At 33.0% G+C, this 17,517-nt stretch overlaps 1 protein-coding gene across 6 annotated transcripts in view; it reads right to left on the bottom strand.

Annotated features, from left to right (window-relative positions):
* The window catches only part of LOC143149887 (1-phosphatidylinositol 4,5-bisphosphate phosphodiesterase epsilon-1), a 577,853-nt gene that overhangs the window by 534,944 nt on the left and 25,392 nt on the right, over positions 1-17,517 (bottom strand). For all 6 annotated transcript variants that reach the window (XR_012992898.1, XR_012992897.1, XM_076317680.1 and 3 more), the window contains exon 2: positions 16,963-17,008. The gene's annotated coding sequence lies outside the window, so the exon portion shown is untranslated. The remainder of the gene's footprint in view (positions 1-16,962; positions 17,009-17,517) is intronic.

Below are 17,517 nucleotides of genomic sequence, written 5' to 3' on the forward strand. Positions count from 1 at the left end.
AAGTTTTATCGAACGACGAAACTTATCGAACAACCTAGTAAATAGGCAAGAATTTTCCTTTTCTCCTTCTGTGGTCAAGCAACCCCCACTCACCCCACAACCACAAATCCTGTGCTACTTTTCCTTTTTCATCATCTTCCATAGCATTAGTCAAGCCTATGAAAAAGTCAATGTACGAGAAAACAAATAGCAAACACAGAGATTCAAACATACCTTCAAATAGCACACATCTATTAAATTAATCAGTCGAGTCTCTTGTTACTGAATCTCTTGTTACTCTTGAACTTAATGATTTCATTCGCACTAGTATAACTGAGTGTACGAAAACGCGTAACACTACAATATCATTTGATTGAAAGACTGCGTGCCGCAACATATATTAAAATAATTTTCTATCTCTTATTCGAGAACGGAGTTGCGCAAGCACAACATTCGTGTCTTAAGAGGAAGTGAAGCGCTTGAAGAATATTTTATATTCATGGAATCGATAAACTAATGGATAAAGTTCAATTTTTTCGATACAATCGATAATTGAATCTGTTTTCTACGATGATAGTCGACGATAAATGGTTTAACTTCGTGCCACCATAATTCTTTGCCACTTTATTGACAAATGCCACGATTGTCACACAAAGTCATAATTTTGAAGGTAAAAAATATTGAACAATAATCGATTCTTTTTTCCTCAATCGTTTATACGTAGATGAAATTGTTAGAGAAAGACATTGTCAGTTAGACCTCCTTGAGTAATTGTCATTGTACAATTGATAAATATAAGACTCTACGTTTCGTTTATATTTCTGAATCTTTTCATTTAAGCCAATTTTCATTTAAAGAAAAATAAAATTCGCACTTTGAAAAGTTTACAGAAATAGGTTTGTATAATAGTAAAATTGTAGAGAAAGTACTTTTAGAAACCTCATTTATGGAAAGGGGCTAGAGTGTAACCAATTTGTAACTTATAGAGAACAAAACTGTCTAATAAAATTTGGTATCTTTGAATAAGGCTTACCTTTCGGTAACCTTGTGTTAATCACAAATGCAACATTTCGCATACAAATAGCTGTAACTATAATTCTTTCTGAATTAAAATTCTACAATTTTTATCGGATAAATTAATCTTTCTCGTCGATCACTGTAGAAAAGCTTTACTATAAGAACATCGAAAAATGAAGTCCATTTATAGTACATTCGGAAACAAAAAATATCTAGAATTGCATTTTGAAACCACAAAGGCAGGGAGGCTGTGGTCGTCTGGTTGTGGTCTTTTTCAAATGCAGAAGCAGGTGGACTGGACGCTGTGCGATAGACATCGGTAAAACTGTTATCGACGTATAAATATCGAATAACATCTAAAAGAATATTAAAAAATAGAAATTTTTTATTATTTTATACAGCACTTTCTCAACGAACAACAGATAAACCGATTTATTTGAAGTCTTTGTTCGGGAAATTTTTACAAAAATTACACAATATTTAGCGTAATGTAAAAATAATTTCCAAAAATCATCGATATTTCCAAGGTCTAGGGTAAGAGTAGCCTCGAACAGTGTATTTTACGAATGAATTCCCTCGCTTAGCGGTACCGAACTTTTCAAATACCTTTTCGAAAATATTGGTTCGAAATTGGCAATAGCCTGACCTGCAGCTGCATAGAATTGTCACGTCGAGGACTGAAATATTTCCCTTTCAACATCAGCGCCGCTATATTCCCCGAATTGTTGCTGGCGTCATTTGACCGAGGCGGCTTCAAATAAACGGGCCGATGATTAAATCGACCTCTCGTTCGTTTTACGCCAGAACCGAAAAACAATTCGACGTATCGATGCACATTGTCCGCCACCATTAGCCAAGGACGACTTTAATTGATTTCTTAAATTAGCTTCTGGCCCTGTTGCTCCAGATGTGTAGAGATGGATAAAATGTGCCAGTCCGGCAAGGTGAATTTGAATAGCCGGCACGTGAAAGGGAGGCAAGAAAGACGGGCGCAGAAATACGGGCACATTCGACCAGAGAGCGAAAAAGAATGAACAGAGCGGTCGAAAAGAAAAAAGAGAAACGGTTTCGATATGAGGAGGCGAATTGTACGAGAAGAGAAAAACAGAAATGGGTTCAGCAGTTAATATCGAAGCGAATGGAAGAGCAATCGGTATGAAACGAAGCGGAATGACCTTATTGCCTGGCCCGAGTGTAATCTACAATTGATTCGGTCTGTTACTACAATTGGCTACTACCGATTTGTGGACTTGAATTTGGCTCGTGTTTTCTCTACCTTCTGATGCTTTGTTATATTTAATATACAGGAGGTGTTGGGCTATACTTGCTAGATATTCATTTCGTGAAGCGAAGTTATTGTTTCGAACGATCTTTACGTTCGTTTTTTACCGATGTGGTAAATATAAGGAGAAGTCTGGCGAGAACAAACAGAATTTACGGTACGAGCCCCTGGATGTGGGATTAATATTCTTTTCTTTCGTTTGTGTAACTATTGAAATGTATTTGTATAGTTCGCGCGCAAAGAAATTGTGTGCGGAGATGTGGTTGGTTCTATGGTACGCGGCTGAAGGAATAGGACTCACCGTAGCTTTGGATGCAATTTTCTCGTGTGCGTATTATAGATTGTCTGTCGAAAAATAACATATTATAATGTAATGTTTCATTAATATTGCTTAAACGTGTGTATCTAGCCTTCTAATCCAGACCAAATCTGTCGAAACATTGAGAGAATTGAGAGAAAAATTAAATAAATGAAAACTATGTTTCACCATTAAGTATTCAGGTGTTTGTCATATAATAAAATCGAAAAGAAGAATAGAGAAAAAGTTTAACGTATTCACATAAATAGTTACGTATCTAAAGTAATGATTTTTTAACTACAAGGTATTTTGGAATTTTTTATGACGATTACTTTTCAGTTTGTAACTCCATTGTTGTATACTTTTCAACGTTATCTGTCAATAAAAATATCAAGAAGAAAGACAAAAATTATTTGTAATCAAGTTTGCGAAGTTTCAATTTTAATTTCAAAATTGTTAAAAATACACATAGCGTGTACAAGTGAGAGGAGTTTTGCTCCAAGTCGAATGAAAAATTCAATTCTGAATGAAAATAAATTTCAGTAAGCATTTACCTGTTTGAAATACCTCAAAATGTTGTCGATGCGGAATTTCAAAGAGATTCGTTAAAATATTGCTTCAACTGTATACACAAACGTTTGTCAATCAACGTTTCAAATGCAGTATTTCAACCTTACTTCAATTTCGATTGATTTAAATACTTTGAATTGAGGTAAAAACTGAAGTACTGTTGACGGAATAAATATAGCGATCTACTTACGTTAGTTTCAAGTGGCCTGTTAAGCGAAAGCCTTGTTGGGTACAAACGGCTAACTAGGTTATTCTTTGAGAAAGAACAATGTTCTATCAATAGCTTTGTCAACAGTGATATGTAGGTTTTAAATAGGTTATAAATCCAACGATTAAGCTATTATCTACTAAATAGATATCATTGGATTTTCAAAATAAATTTCGATGCATGTAATCGATCTTTTGTATATTTTATTTAAATGACATATATCTGCTATCTATTATAATTGTACACGTTCATTCAAGATTATTATATCTGTTCATTGAATTTACAACCTATTACAAAGTTTGAATAACATCATCTAGCTTTTTCGCTCCACAACAGCCAAAAAGAAAAGGAGAAGCGTTTAACAGGCAGTATTCTCCTCAAACGACAGAAATATGAACCCAATTCAGCCAGTTTCAGCATTTTCTTTGAAAAACAGTTTCTGCGAGTCTGCAAGCTTATTCGGTTTATAACGAAAATTATTAAAATACAAAAGTGCCTGTAACTAGAAAATAAGATCAAATAGACACATGTTTGTAGGAAGTATTTTTATCACTTTATATTACAAAACGTAAGTACAGTAGAGTTTTAATTATCCGGCACACGGTTATTCAAAATGTACGATTAACCGGCTTATTTATCCATACTATTCTTCGGTAAACATTACGGATTATATTTCACATAACAAAGAAGCCACAACCGCATGCATCGAGCAGTGATACCGATACTAAACAGTTGACAAATAAAGCGAAGGAATTCAACTGTTTGATTCCAATGTAATTGTAGATGGAATCCTTTGTTATGTATAGTTAGTTTCAATTCAAATTTGAGAGAGTGCATTCCATTCTGTGATTCCGTAACTTGTTTTCAATCGTGCACAGATTACATTTTAAGCTAAATTAATGAAACGAAAACGTGTAACATAATCACTATACCAAAAATTTGAGATTATAAATTGTTTGGGAAAAGATGAAAATAAAAATAATATTATACAAGAGTATAAGATTTTATGTACGATATAAGAAAGCCAGAACAAAATCTTGAAGAATTTTTATCTCATTCTTCTTCATCTAAAAACATTGATGTGATTCGGAAATCATTAAAACAATTTCAAAGGGACTTGAATTTGTTAAAAATAATTTTGGAAAACTTGGATTTCCTAAAGAGCCAAAGGCCCTTCAACTTTTAGATAATTGCAGAGATCGTTCTCTCACCTTTGAACTAAAGTCAGATAAAATTCTTGTAACAATGTTAATACAACCTATGGCTCAAGAAGTAATACAAAATTTAAAAATAAAATAACGAAATTCTTTTATGCAAAAGTTAAACTCTAACTGTAACGTAAGGGTACTGTTAAATCATTTACTACCATTTACTACTAAGATTAAGTATACGCCTATTGAAATAGTTGTAAGTTTCGTTAAAAAAAAACGAACTTCAAGAGCCCTAATTTCAAACTAACTGAAACAAAGCAGAGACTATTTTAACAGCAACATATGTAAATGATATTAAAGAAGTTGCAATTACTAAACAGATGTAAATTTGAAAATTTGTATTGTTTTTATTTCCAACCCCTGGAGTACTGTCCATTGTATAGAGTAAAGTGTCCAATTTGTGTAAATAATCATTAAAGATGAATTTTTTTAGATAAAAGAGTCCCAATTGCTCGCCAAATTACCTACTTAAAATCGTTTCCAAAGAATTCAAATGCCTGTTAGTAGTAACCTTCGAAGTGAGAGCAACGCAATCTGTGCACGTTCTCCTCTTGAAGCGTGTAGTAAGTGTTGGCTTTGTGGAAACGGGAACAAGGAGAATTCTTGTAAGACGTTTCACGATCTCAAATACTGATACAGTGTCCCGCAGGGCGTCGACTGTGTACAAATATAACCATGAATCCGATTTCGAGTGGAATAATGACAATTCTCAAATTATTCTCCTTAAATCTGCAGAAACGATCACTGCGATTACTAGACACGACGACACCTAAATCTTAAATCTTATTAAAATTTTCAAAATGTTATTTAAAATGTTACACCAGGTAATTTATACAAAATAACCAATTGAGATATTTCTAAAACTTGAATAGCTCGTAAAGCAAAATATTTCAATAAAGGTGTCCTCTTTGAAAAGAGGAATCGTTCAATCTCAAATAATTGGCAGAATTGAGTACAGTAATATATTTTGCAAATGAAAGTATGATACATCTATTCTAAGTGAAAAGCAAGGATATTTTTTAGCAAATTTACAATGAAGTCTAACTTATTTGTTTCATATTATTATTATCGTCATATACTCTGAACTACCTTAAGCAGCTAAATTCCATTTTATTTTACGTATACAATGAACGTTCATCGCATACCTTTCATTATTTTGTATACTGAGGAAAACAATAAAGTTAATTGCTTTCAACTGATTTTGATTCAAATTACTTGGTGCTTCGATCGACTGTGTTAAACTATCTGACTCCGTTTATAAACATTTTCAAAGCCTTCGTAGAATAATTTGATTAAAACAGATTTAATGGAATTTCTGAACAGTAATACAACAATACCTTGCCATTTTGTAATATATCTTATCGTTTGTACAATACAGTAGTAACACATAGCATCTAAACAGTGGCATGAGACCATGAAATCAAAAATGGACTAACTTACAAATCTTTCCACAGATGAGTTAACGAAACGATGTAAGTTTAATATATTTTCAATACTTTCACAGTATATACTCTCTGTGTTAAATAAGTACCCCTTATAGGCAATCGTTTAATGATTTTTAAAAACAAATAAAAAATTAATTCATTTTCGTATTTACAAGTTATATGGAAATTTGTATGTATTTGTTATTATATGGAAATAATTTAAATGTAAATATTGCAATTGATTAATGCAAAGAACTAAGAGCTACTGAAGAATTATGCCACTACTTGAAATAAAGACCTACGGAATTAGTCTGCTTTAACTCTCACAATCTTGCATAATAGTGGTGTAAATAAATCGTATATATATTACACTTAAATACTATCGGCGTCATCGAATTTAGGAATCAACTACGTATCTTTACAACTACAATATATCGTATCGTTCAAGTACTGTCACGTTCCTCATTTACGACCCCATATCTTCTACTAGAAACGTGACGTTAAAAGCGTGATCAGTGAAAACGATAAAACTTTTGCTTCTTGCTCTAAAACTTCCCATTTTCGACACTGTACTGCATCTGCCACGATGCGTATAACAGAAATTGAACGAATGGTTGGTATAAAAAATAAGATACGAATTATAATCTTAATGCAAGATAACACTTTTAAATGTTATTGTTCAAGCTACTTAGTGCGTTATAATAATCTAAAAATTGTAAAAGTTTGTTCTACAATTGCAGGTCAATCAAAATATAATCTAAATAAAAAGTAAGAAGCAATTACACTTAATATAACACGATTAACAGGTGACGAAGACAGAGCTTAATTTCAAAATTGTGGAGCACAAAAAGTATTTAATATTTAGAAATATTAAACGCATAATTACTGTAAAAGAACAACAATGAGGTTGATACCATAAATCGAGCATCGCGTAAGTCGAATTGCATAAATCCAGTACATGGAAAATTAATTTTTAAGAAACGTTAGAAAGAGAAAAAATCGACGATTGTATTTTATGAACGAAAATTTCAGGGTACTCTGGAAACACTAATAAACATAAAATACGCGGACAAGTTACTTGATGCATTTTGCATGTATGCATTAGAATCCCACACAATGTTTCGTTTTCAAAATGATACAATTTAAAAATTCCTAGAGTACACGCGCGCTTAAATAAAAACTTGTCTATCATATCTATCCCTTGCTTACTATTTCTACTTATGTTTATGTTTGTATATATTTATAGTGCTATACTATTTCTGTTTTGGCCAATCCTAATTAATCAGCAGTCCAGGTCTAGAAACATCAACGCAAGTAGAAATAATGAGTGATGGCCAGACACGTTAGCGCTGTATTTATTGCACGTATACCTCACAAATTTTCAACATAGATTATTTCGAGAACAAAGTATTATACGAGAAAATTGCATTTTACACTACTGACTAATTTTCGCGTGCAGAATCGCCTCTTGTGCGATTCCTATCGTAACTGATTGCACCATCTATCGTAACTCGTTCCGCGTAAATCCGCGTTTATGCTTTAAGAGTATTACTTTGGTCGGTACACTTGACAATTGATTTAACAATTTCGCGGCAATTTGTAAGGCAAAACATGCATCTCAAGTATGCGGTTATAACCGGTATTTTCAAGCCAGCATGCAGAAGGTTTCCCTACGATTACGTTCAATCGAGCTGAATACCGAAAACCCCGCATTGACTTCATTCGGCATCCATTTCGTGAAATAAACTGGGAAATGTGTGGCGCGTAGATCCAGGCACGAGTGTAAGGACGTGATACCGACTTGCCCACCGGGTTTTCACGGATTCGTCAGACATCTTGCCGGACCTTTTTTATGACTCCGTAATATGGAAAATACGGTGCACGTTCGCATTCGAAATTTGCACATGACAAGCATCTCAAACGTGTACATTTGTAGATATCGAATGCACCATCAAAAGGAGAGACAGGTACATATTTTGAATCAGATAGGGAAATGGGAAAGATAAGAGGAGAAAAACGTTTTCGCCCAGACAAAGCCGAAAGGGGCCGTTGATCGTTAAATCGAGCGAAATTAAACGAATTACTTAAATGGAAATTCGTAGAAAAACGTTGTCAGTTGTATAAACGTTTTATGAAATTTCCAAATTTCACGCATCAAATTTCATATTCTCTGACGTGCAAAATGATATTGAAATATTTGTACGATTTCTACGAAACACGAAATTATGAATTTCCGCGCGTAATTATTGAAAAGGTTTCGGTCGAATTCTGCCGCAGAAATTTATTTAACAACGTGGGTATTAAAATGTATATAAGATATTTAGTACAAAAATGTAATAATTAAGTAATATTATTTGAAAGAATAATTGTAATTACGAATTAATTTTCTTTAAATTATACTTGTAATTATGTTAATAATTATATACGTATAACGTTATTACAAAAATAAACTGACAGGAATTTGGCAATTAAAAGTTTGGCAAGAATCGTTTGCTCTTCTAAGGGTTCTTCGAGTAAGAGTGAAGGAAACAGTCGAAGCAAGGTTTGGGAAATTGTGTCTTGGAACGTGAATCAGGTTAGGTGACGCAGAGTTTGAGTGACGCTGGGTAAGGATGATTTGGAATGAAAACGTTTAGCTAGAAAGGTTGATATAGTGGGTCGAATAAATACAGCGATCTCGTAAAAACTGTAGGGAGCGAAGACGATTGTGCCCTTCAGACTAGGTCGTCGACAATTGGGGGCTGACAATGAGCTTGCTGAAGTGATCCTTTTTGGACGCTAAAACTAAGGGCCTAGGCACCACAAAACAAGTAGAAAGCAATATCACAATATAGAAGAAACTCTGATAATCTTCTGACTCTTAAAATTCCTTTGTTCATTTTTTTGGAGAATTAAAATAGATACTTGTAGATAAATTGTATTACAGGCAAGCTACATAAGGTTTTCTAGTAGTTTACAGAACCATCACTTGAGTTGTGACTGTTCTCTTAGCATACTTGAATTAACTAGTCAGGGCAAGCTAATTTCGTGAGAATATTACATAAATATCTCTGCTAACTCACAATTTTATTTCGTCATACTATTTATATAAATAAAAACTTTGTATAAAATACTACTTCAACTTTTCTAAAATTTCAAATAATTTTAATACCACAGTTAATACCACAGTTAGGCCATCGAAAAATATTAATCGATTTTAATAAAATTTAGAAAATTTGTAGTACAACCAAAAATATTCGATACATACTTACGATTTGAATAGCAAGATTATGTAAGTTATGTAAACAATTTAAAAGTTTTGTTCAAAATATTGGACCAAATATGTTTGTCAGATCCAACATTCAGGACTACTTTCATCTCTCGACACGAACCATGCAAAAACTTTGAAAACTTTCAAAGAAGTTAGTAACGCTGTATAAGTATATTTCTATTCAAATTCCAGAAAATGCCGAATTCAATTTTTCTAATTAAATGTTTATTTTTATAAAAAATGTACATTTACTTTTCGTGAAATAAAATACAAGAACTTCTTATTCAACGAAATGTTATCGTGTCATTTATTATTTCTCAAATGTTAAGCTACGTTTTTCCGTGTAAGGAAAAACTTCTTCCTTAAAAGTATGAAAAACTTTCACGAGAGAAAGTATCACGACAAAAAAAATAGAAATGAACCTAATCCAAATCCATTAAGCACGGCTCTGCAGCTAACAGGCAGCTTTACAGTAGGGAAAACACATTTGACGGCATGTACTCAGCAAGGGTATCGCTTAACAGATCACACAAGTATGTCTGAAGTAGATTGCTATATTCGTACCCCCCACTATACACTACAAAGAGTGAACCAAAATGAATTGAAAATATGAATGTAGAATTTTTTCTGTAAAGATTCCATATACATATGTTTTCTGTATGCCAAAAAGACCATGTTCATTACTTCTAAATTTTACACAATATACGAAATTTTATATTATTTTTTCTCTGCTCAAAGAAATTTTTTTCCGGTAAAGTAGGATATATTGTATTAATCGATTGCAAAAATAATGATTTTTATCGAGTGCGAAACGTTTAAATTTTATTCATTAATCAGTTTACGATCCGTCAATTTGCTCTCCACACATGAATAGTGACAGTTACTTATTACTCCGTATGTTATCAATCATTCTCTGTTAATTTTCATAAAACGTATGATCCATTCTGTACCACTAATCAATATAAGCCAGTCGTTAATCCCTTTTTGTTATGATCAAATATTTAACAACGGAAGCTACGTGTTTCGAGCTTGTCAACATATTTCAGAAAATTTTTCTTTATGACTCAAGAATTTTAAATTTCTCGGCAATTCCACTATACAAACAGCATTAACTTTCTTCCACGTAGGGTAGATTATAAATTCAGTTGAGTTTTCTGATTTTTATCAATCCACTAACCTTTTTTATCATATTCTCACGTGTTACTTTTTTTTTTTTTTGTTAGAGGCGGTAATTTTATCTCAAAATGGCGAGTTCTTTCGTTGTAGGAAAGATATAACGTACAATTTGATATATTCTTGTCATTGAAGTCACGAAAAATCAGCACTCTCCACGTGCTGACTTTGTCGATTTTAAACTTTGAGATACACTTTTATATTTTCTTCGAAACTTATGAGTAAATTATAAAAAGAACATAAATTGCACAATTAATTTCAAAGATTTGTACGCCGATTTGATATATCTGCTTGATACTTTGAAGTGAAGTAGACTGACAATAAAGAATAAATTAGGAGACAAAAGAAAGATACATTATTAGAAAGTCGAGTGCTATGTATCGAGTGCTATGTGAAAGAAACATCGGCTCGATCACTTTACTTAATTTGCAATATAAAGTTTTAACAAACAGCATTGAGCAAATAACTGCATAGTTTTAATCTGGCCTAATATACGAATGTTGCGGCTAGAATGAAGAAGTCTGTCACTGGAACTTTACAAACTTAGGAAATTGGATACAGAATTTAGATGGACAGCCTGCCGTAAGAACCAAGGATGGGCACCGGAGACACATCAGGCGGAAAATAAATTTGTGTCACGAGATTGGCATACTTGGCGAAAGAAGAAGTTTACGTGGATCCAATTTGTTGAGAAGATCTAGAACTAGTTGTAGGTAAAATATGTGGTAGTAACATCAAGAATCTACTTGAATTTATATGATCAAAAATGTTAACTCTCGAACTGACTATATCGTTACATATACATATCTTACTGTCTGGACAATTAATAGGTAAAAGTTCCGGAAACACAATATTAAATGTACCATTATAAACATTCTCTTCGAAAAGGTAATTGTGAATTGCTTAAACTGATATTTAATACAAGTTATTAATATCTTGGTAATATTCATAATTTTCTACTCTTAGCGTGTATTAAAAGTATTAGTAAAAACTAATGATCTTTTTCTGGTAACAGAAGCACGTTTTTCTGAGGTAATACTCGTATTTATTTTCTCAACGTTTCGGCCATTTTTTGACACTCTTCAAAGTGTCTACTGTTACTGTTCTAACAGTTATTGTGTAATATAATATAAAATAAGTCCTCGACTTACGTGGTTAACATCACGTAAGTTAAATTGTACAAATACAATGCATTGTAGAAAGAAAAAAAGAACACTCTCTGATTAACAAGAATATGGTACCATGGAGAATAAAGTTCAAGTTTCTAACCTAAATTCTACATTGTATAAAATGGGGCATTTAAGGCACAGATTTAAGATATATATTTTTAAAGCTAGAAAAGTGGCGAGAATTTTTAAAGGCTATATATATCTACATATTAAATGTCCTTGGCGCTTTTACTTAGAATCAGAAAACATCACCACACTATATTACTGTAGGGATTATCTTTATTAAATCCCACGTGACTAAGGTTTAGAGGTTTGAAAAGTAAAGAAATTCCTTTAATATTACTACTATGTTTATTTAAAAAGAAAAGACTGGCTCACAGTGACTTTTGCTGAACTTTCTTCGACTCCAACTCACTTTGACAAATCTCCAACAAGTGTCCCAATTGCGCTTCTCTCACACCCTATATTCTCACACGTATTCATTCCTTTTCATTCTAATCCTTAACCTTTCTCACTCCGTGCATCTGGTCAAGTTCGTTCAAAATTCCTCAGTCTGGTGCCATCTTAATTGCTCGTTTTTCGCACCTTCGTTCAGACATTCTATCATTCTGTTCAAGGATTCTTCTTTCACGTCTATCGTCTATCCCAAATACTTCACATATTCTCGGAACCATACGTATTTCGTTAAATTCCCATATTACCATAAAATCAAATATCTCCTGCTTTAAACATTATTTCTATTTACCATCTAATCGAAATTTGTAAGACTAATACAATAACCTACATCCAGTTCCAGATCATCCAAAGTCACTGAAAGGCAGTTACGAAAAAGAATATATTGTTTCAAGAAACACATGTAACAGTCCAGAAATTTTCATCCTGATATACCAAGTTCTCACTTAAGTGTACAAAATGGTTACCTTGAGTGGTACTACATGGATTTGGAATTTCATTTTCGTCCACTGCAACACAAGCTTTGCTTGTGTGATCTTCCATATCTCAGTTGTAGAGACGCAACAACTGCCTAAATGGCACTACGGAAGCCAGTGTAAAAGGTTGACAAGGTTGAGTATTTCCCAATCCCTTCCAAGCCTGGGTTGACAGGGTACCTAATCCCCAATTTCCTGAGCCGACCGATTAGGTTGGATCGTCGTGGTGGCAGTTGGTGGTCTTATATCGCAGGTTAGAGTTTCGGCTTGTGTGAATTGAGGTTAATCAACTCGAGCACTATATATGCAGAGCTAGTAGAGGTGTTAAGACTTCCTCTAAAGTCACTTGATTAGGTTTATGCTAGGTTACTGTATTAAGTGGAACGATATCATTTTTAAGTTGGACACCAGCGTTTATTTCCTTTTTAAAGACTTTCATAAAACTGGGCTCAGTTAACTTTTTCTAGGAAACAGATGTGACCCCAAAAGGGATTGTGGCTTATGGACAAGATTCTTCAAACGATATGTGTATTCATCTGCAGAGACTATCTACAGGATGAAGCTATCAGGCTTGTAGTTGCTTGATTAAAAAGTCACCCTAAATTGTTACTAGTACTTACTCTACTTCAAATATATAGGAATAATTAGAGCGTCGATACGATATTTTGACTTATTTTTAAAACCAGAACCTTTTCATCTTGTGAACTGTACGGATGTAAAATTTCAACTTTCGATTGGTATAAATGAAACAAGTGCACTGCCCAATACTTGAATGGTGAACATTTCTGAACAGGATAAATTTCAACTGTCAGTACTTCGAATAATAGAATTCTATGATTTGTCCCTTTATTATATCCTTGTTTGTTAATAAAATTACTGTGTTTACAAATGAGGTTTGTTATTTGCTAAATGGTTGGTTTCACGAACTCTGTGGGAGCTAACAAGAGATTTACAATAGCTTCGTACCAACCAATGTGGAGACACGGGATTTGCAGTCTGGTATCGTATTGGTAGTTCGTACTTTGTGCGGATACGCTGATTGCGGGTATCCCAATCCCTGACCAGAGATGTGTGTAGAACTTCAATGCGGAAACAGGCACGTTAAGCACACACAAACGAAATATCATTTTGTTAATTCCATTATACATCGTTCGGTTTTGTTAATTAAATTTAGTAGAACCTCGTAAATTAATCTCACTATTCCTTGTCGTGTCGTTTGTTTTAGTATTGGAACGATAAATCGTTGAGAATATTTTGCGCCATTTAGGTATGAGATTTTCCTATGAGGATATCTAGCAAATCTACAAGTTTAATCAATTATTGTTTAATTCAAGTATTAATCAATTCATGAATGGATAAATTCTGAAATTTTCAACGTCTGTCTACATTTTTGTCTTACTCATCTAACCGGACAATATATTTCAAAAATCAGTGATCAATCAGACAATCTTTAAATAAGAAAGGAAAGCTTTCTAAATTCTTTCATTATATGCATAATATTACTAATTTGCATATTACTTAAAAATACATTATAAGATATAATAATGCATTCAACTTTGCATTAATTTCATTTTCATGTATATTATTTTTCATCTCTTCCGAATCGCTGTATCTCTGTTCATCTGGTATCGCGTGTTTCGGACGAGGTTTTATTTCCAACCGATACGCACGCACGAATCAATTAATTTAAGCAGAAATAGAGTCGATACACGTTATTTCCACCGCAGTTCGGTTTTCTCATATACCATGTGAACGTGTGAGTGTACATTTAGTAACAACTGATCGAGCAACGAGGTTGCTTCGAAATAAAAAAAAAATCACTCCATTCGATTTGCAACTGTTCTGACAAAAATTCCAGGAATGAAGGAAGATATGCAACGGATAAACTGCGCGAGTTTCTCCGATATTTCATTAAAATTGTTTAGGTAGGCCGGGGAAAAGTGTCAGTTATGGTTTTTCAAGCGGTTGCATTTATCGACTAGCTACAAACTGAATAATTTCGTATTTTTATTTCGTTTACATTCCACGTACTTCTTTTTGTTTATAACGATACATTTTTTACGTCGTAGTATGCTAATTTAACGAGTGCTAACTTTTTAGTATCACGAATAACAATTATCGATTCTTTCTACGTACTTATGCATATGCGTTTCAATAAATGTGAGAATATATATTTCAATATAGAATCATAATGCAATTTATTGTACAATAATAATATTTAAGTTCAAAATTTATAGAACATTACTCTATGTCTAGTTTAAAAATTAATTAAACGTATTAATACCATGCCAAATATTCAAAAAGAATTCATGTACTTATTATGTTCCGTATTTGAATACAAAATACAGTACGTATGTAAATGGACGAGGAATTTACTTTTTATCGAATTAAATATCCAAATGTTTCCCAACATATGAACATTTTATAAACATCGATTACAGTTCGAAAAATAAAAAAATTTATTTAACTATAATATTAAACAGACGCTTTCATATCTAATTTCATTAAAACGGTTATCCGATCGTTTCAACTTTCCCGGGACTTTGGAGCCCAAAGTTCAAAGTTCGAGAGGAATAAAGAATGAATAGTTCTTAGAGGAGCGAAATTCTACTTATAAGTTCAGGAAAGAAGAGATTCTAAATTTCCAAACGAGAGCAATTTCAAGTTAAAAGGAACAAGTCGTAGTAAGATTTTCGTCGCGAAAACTTTTATGCAAATGTGCGGATATTATCCCGCTCATTTATGTCGTCCTAGGACAGTTCTCTTGTTTTCATCATTATTCTTCTGAAATTCTTCGACCACGCAATAAAATTGCAATAGCGTCCAAAGAATTTACTTTTCGTTCAAATAATTTATCATCTTATATTGTTATACAAACAAATGGATTTATATTGTTTCCTTCCAAGCTTCTATTTTAAATTCTGGGGAACAAATAAAAAAGGCTCTAAGATACTAAAGGTAGAAAGAATCCGATCGATATTTCGGTTACTGTCGATTGCTATCAAAAATTTTGATGCAATAAAAATGTATTCAAATTTAATTTCCAAAAACTTTTTTACGATCTCTTTCGCTGTAAAAGCAACTGTAATAGAGACAGTGTACATTTTATAGATGACGTTATTCACAACCCTCTCTTTCGGCAAGAATTTTGCGACGTCATATAGCTTACCTTACAAATTGAGTTATCCTACGGACACGCTCCAACTTTTATTACAATTTCCTTAGCTGTCCTTTCGTAACGCGGTAACAAACATTTACGCAAAAAAAAAAAAAACGTTATCCTTCTATCTTGATTGGTCACGAATCTACCGAACATTTGTACTTCCAAATTTAATTTGCAAGAACTTTTGTCACGTAGGTTTTTGCTGCTTCGCAAAGGCACTGCCGAGCAAAATATTACATATTTAGCACTTCTCTGGGGGACATCAATCGCCTTGACGGGAACTTTTCGAGATTATTCGGTTTATATTTTAAGTTGAACTACCCTATGTATACATTCAAAATGTTATCATGATATGGTAACAAAGAGACAGGACTATGTTTTATTTATATAGATTAATCTAGTCAATATGCAGGATTCTTTTGATGTAGACAATGGAACATACATAAATATAGAACTCCGTTTAGCATTTATTTAAACTGAATTTCAAAGGATAGAAAAAATTACGAGAGTTTGAAGAAAGTATCGCGTCCTGAAGAAGAGTGCAGATAAAAAACTTTAAAACTTAGACACTAATAAATAATAAAGTTTTGGATTACTTCCGTAAGAGAAATGCAACTATCTTCTAAAAAACTATGAATTACGTTGATATGTGATAATTTGTAGAAATTCTTCGATGATTAGTATGTATATCTAATAAATTTTACACCAGCGGTTTTGTAGTTTCCTCTTTATAACTTCTTGAGGATACTCCTTGTTTTAGGTCATCCAAATGAGAACTCACCTTAAAACATATATATTTGGAGACACGGAATAGTGTAAAATTATGATAGAGTAGGTATACATTGGTATTCACGCTCATAATACTTTTCCAGCGCCATCTGTCTTCATCGCAGTTCGGATTTTCTGTTTGAAATTATACTTTTCATTTAACTTTTGCTTCGTGCGTCTACAAAACTACGTACATCATAAACATAAATAATGTATCGCGAATACTACAAAAGGACAATGTTATATTATGCGGCATACTGGATTAAATGAATGTACAGTTATTATGACACATTTCTGAAGAGCTCTCGTCGAGATGAATCTAATGGCGCCATTTTTAGCCCATGACATAGAATGGGAACACCCTTAAAAACGAACCTACTGTTCCAAATCCAAGATTATAAAAACCGTCATCTGCACGGCCAGGACCGTATACAATTATGTAAATGTTGAAAATAATGGTTCTCTCGAACTGTACAAGTTTGTGCTAGTAACACGCGTCTAACAAATTACAAGTTACGTACCTCTATGTGTTTGCTGTGCAGACACCTCCAATAAATGTCATGTTACCTGCAAACAAATAAAATAACACTGTTTTTAATTTTCCTGCTGTTTGTTTACCATACAAAAGCAATATAAAAGTAACCGTAAGGAATATACTACACTACTACAATTAGTTATAAATCTTTCGAAGAAACGCAGAATTTTATCATAAATTCGTATACCAATTATTACTATGGTCGTCAATAATATTAACAACGATGTTTGATATGTAATAATAATATTAAAAATTACATTTGTCCCTTATAAAGGTAACGAGAGTTGCCTAAATAGTTAATTAAGCTGCCTGAGAAGGCAATTAAGCTAGTTAAGCTGACTGAGAAGCTCGTTAAGCTACCTACAGACCTGGTTAAGCTACGATATGGATAGTAAACGCATAGTAGTACCTAAGTACCGTGCAATAAACTTATGTACCCGTGTACTGTCTTAAGAAGCAGATTGAGTACAACTGCTAACTACTCTCATTACACACTTTGCGATTGTTTTTATTAATCGTAATTTTTTTCATGTCTACAATT

Source organism: Ptiloglossa arizonensis, chromosome 8, assembly GCF_051014685.1.
Source record: "Ptiloglossa arizonensis isolate GNS036 chromosome 8, iyPtiAriz1_principal, whole genome shotgun sequence".
NCBI lineage: Eukaryota > Metazoa > Arthropoda > Insecta > Hymenoptera > Colletidae > Ptiloglossa > Ptiloglossa arizonensis.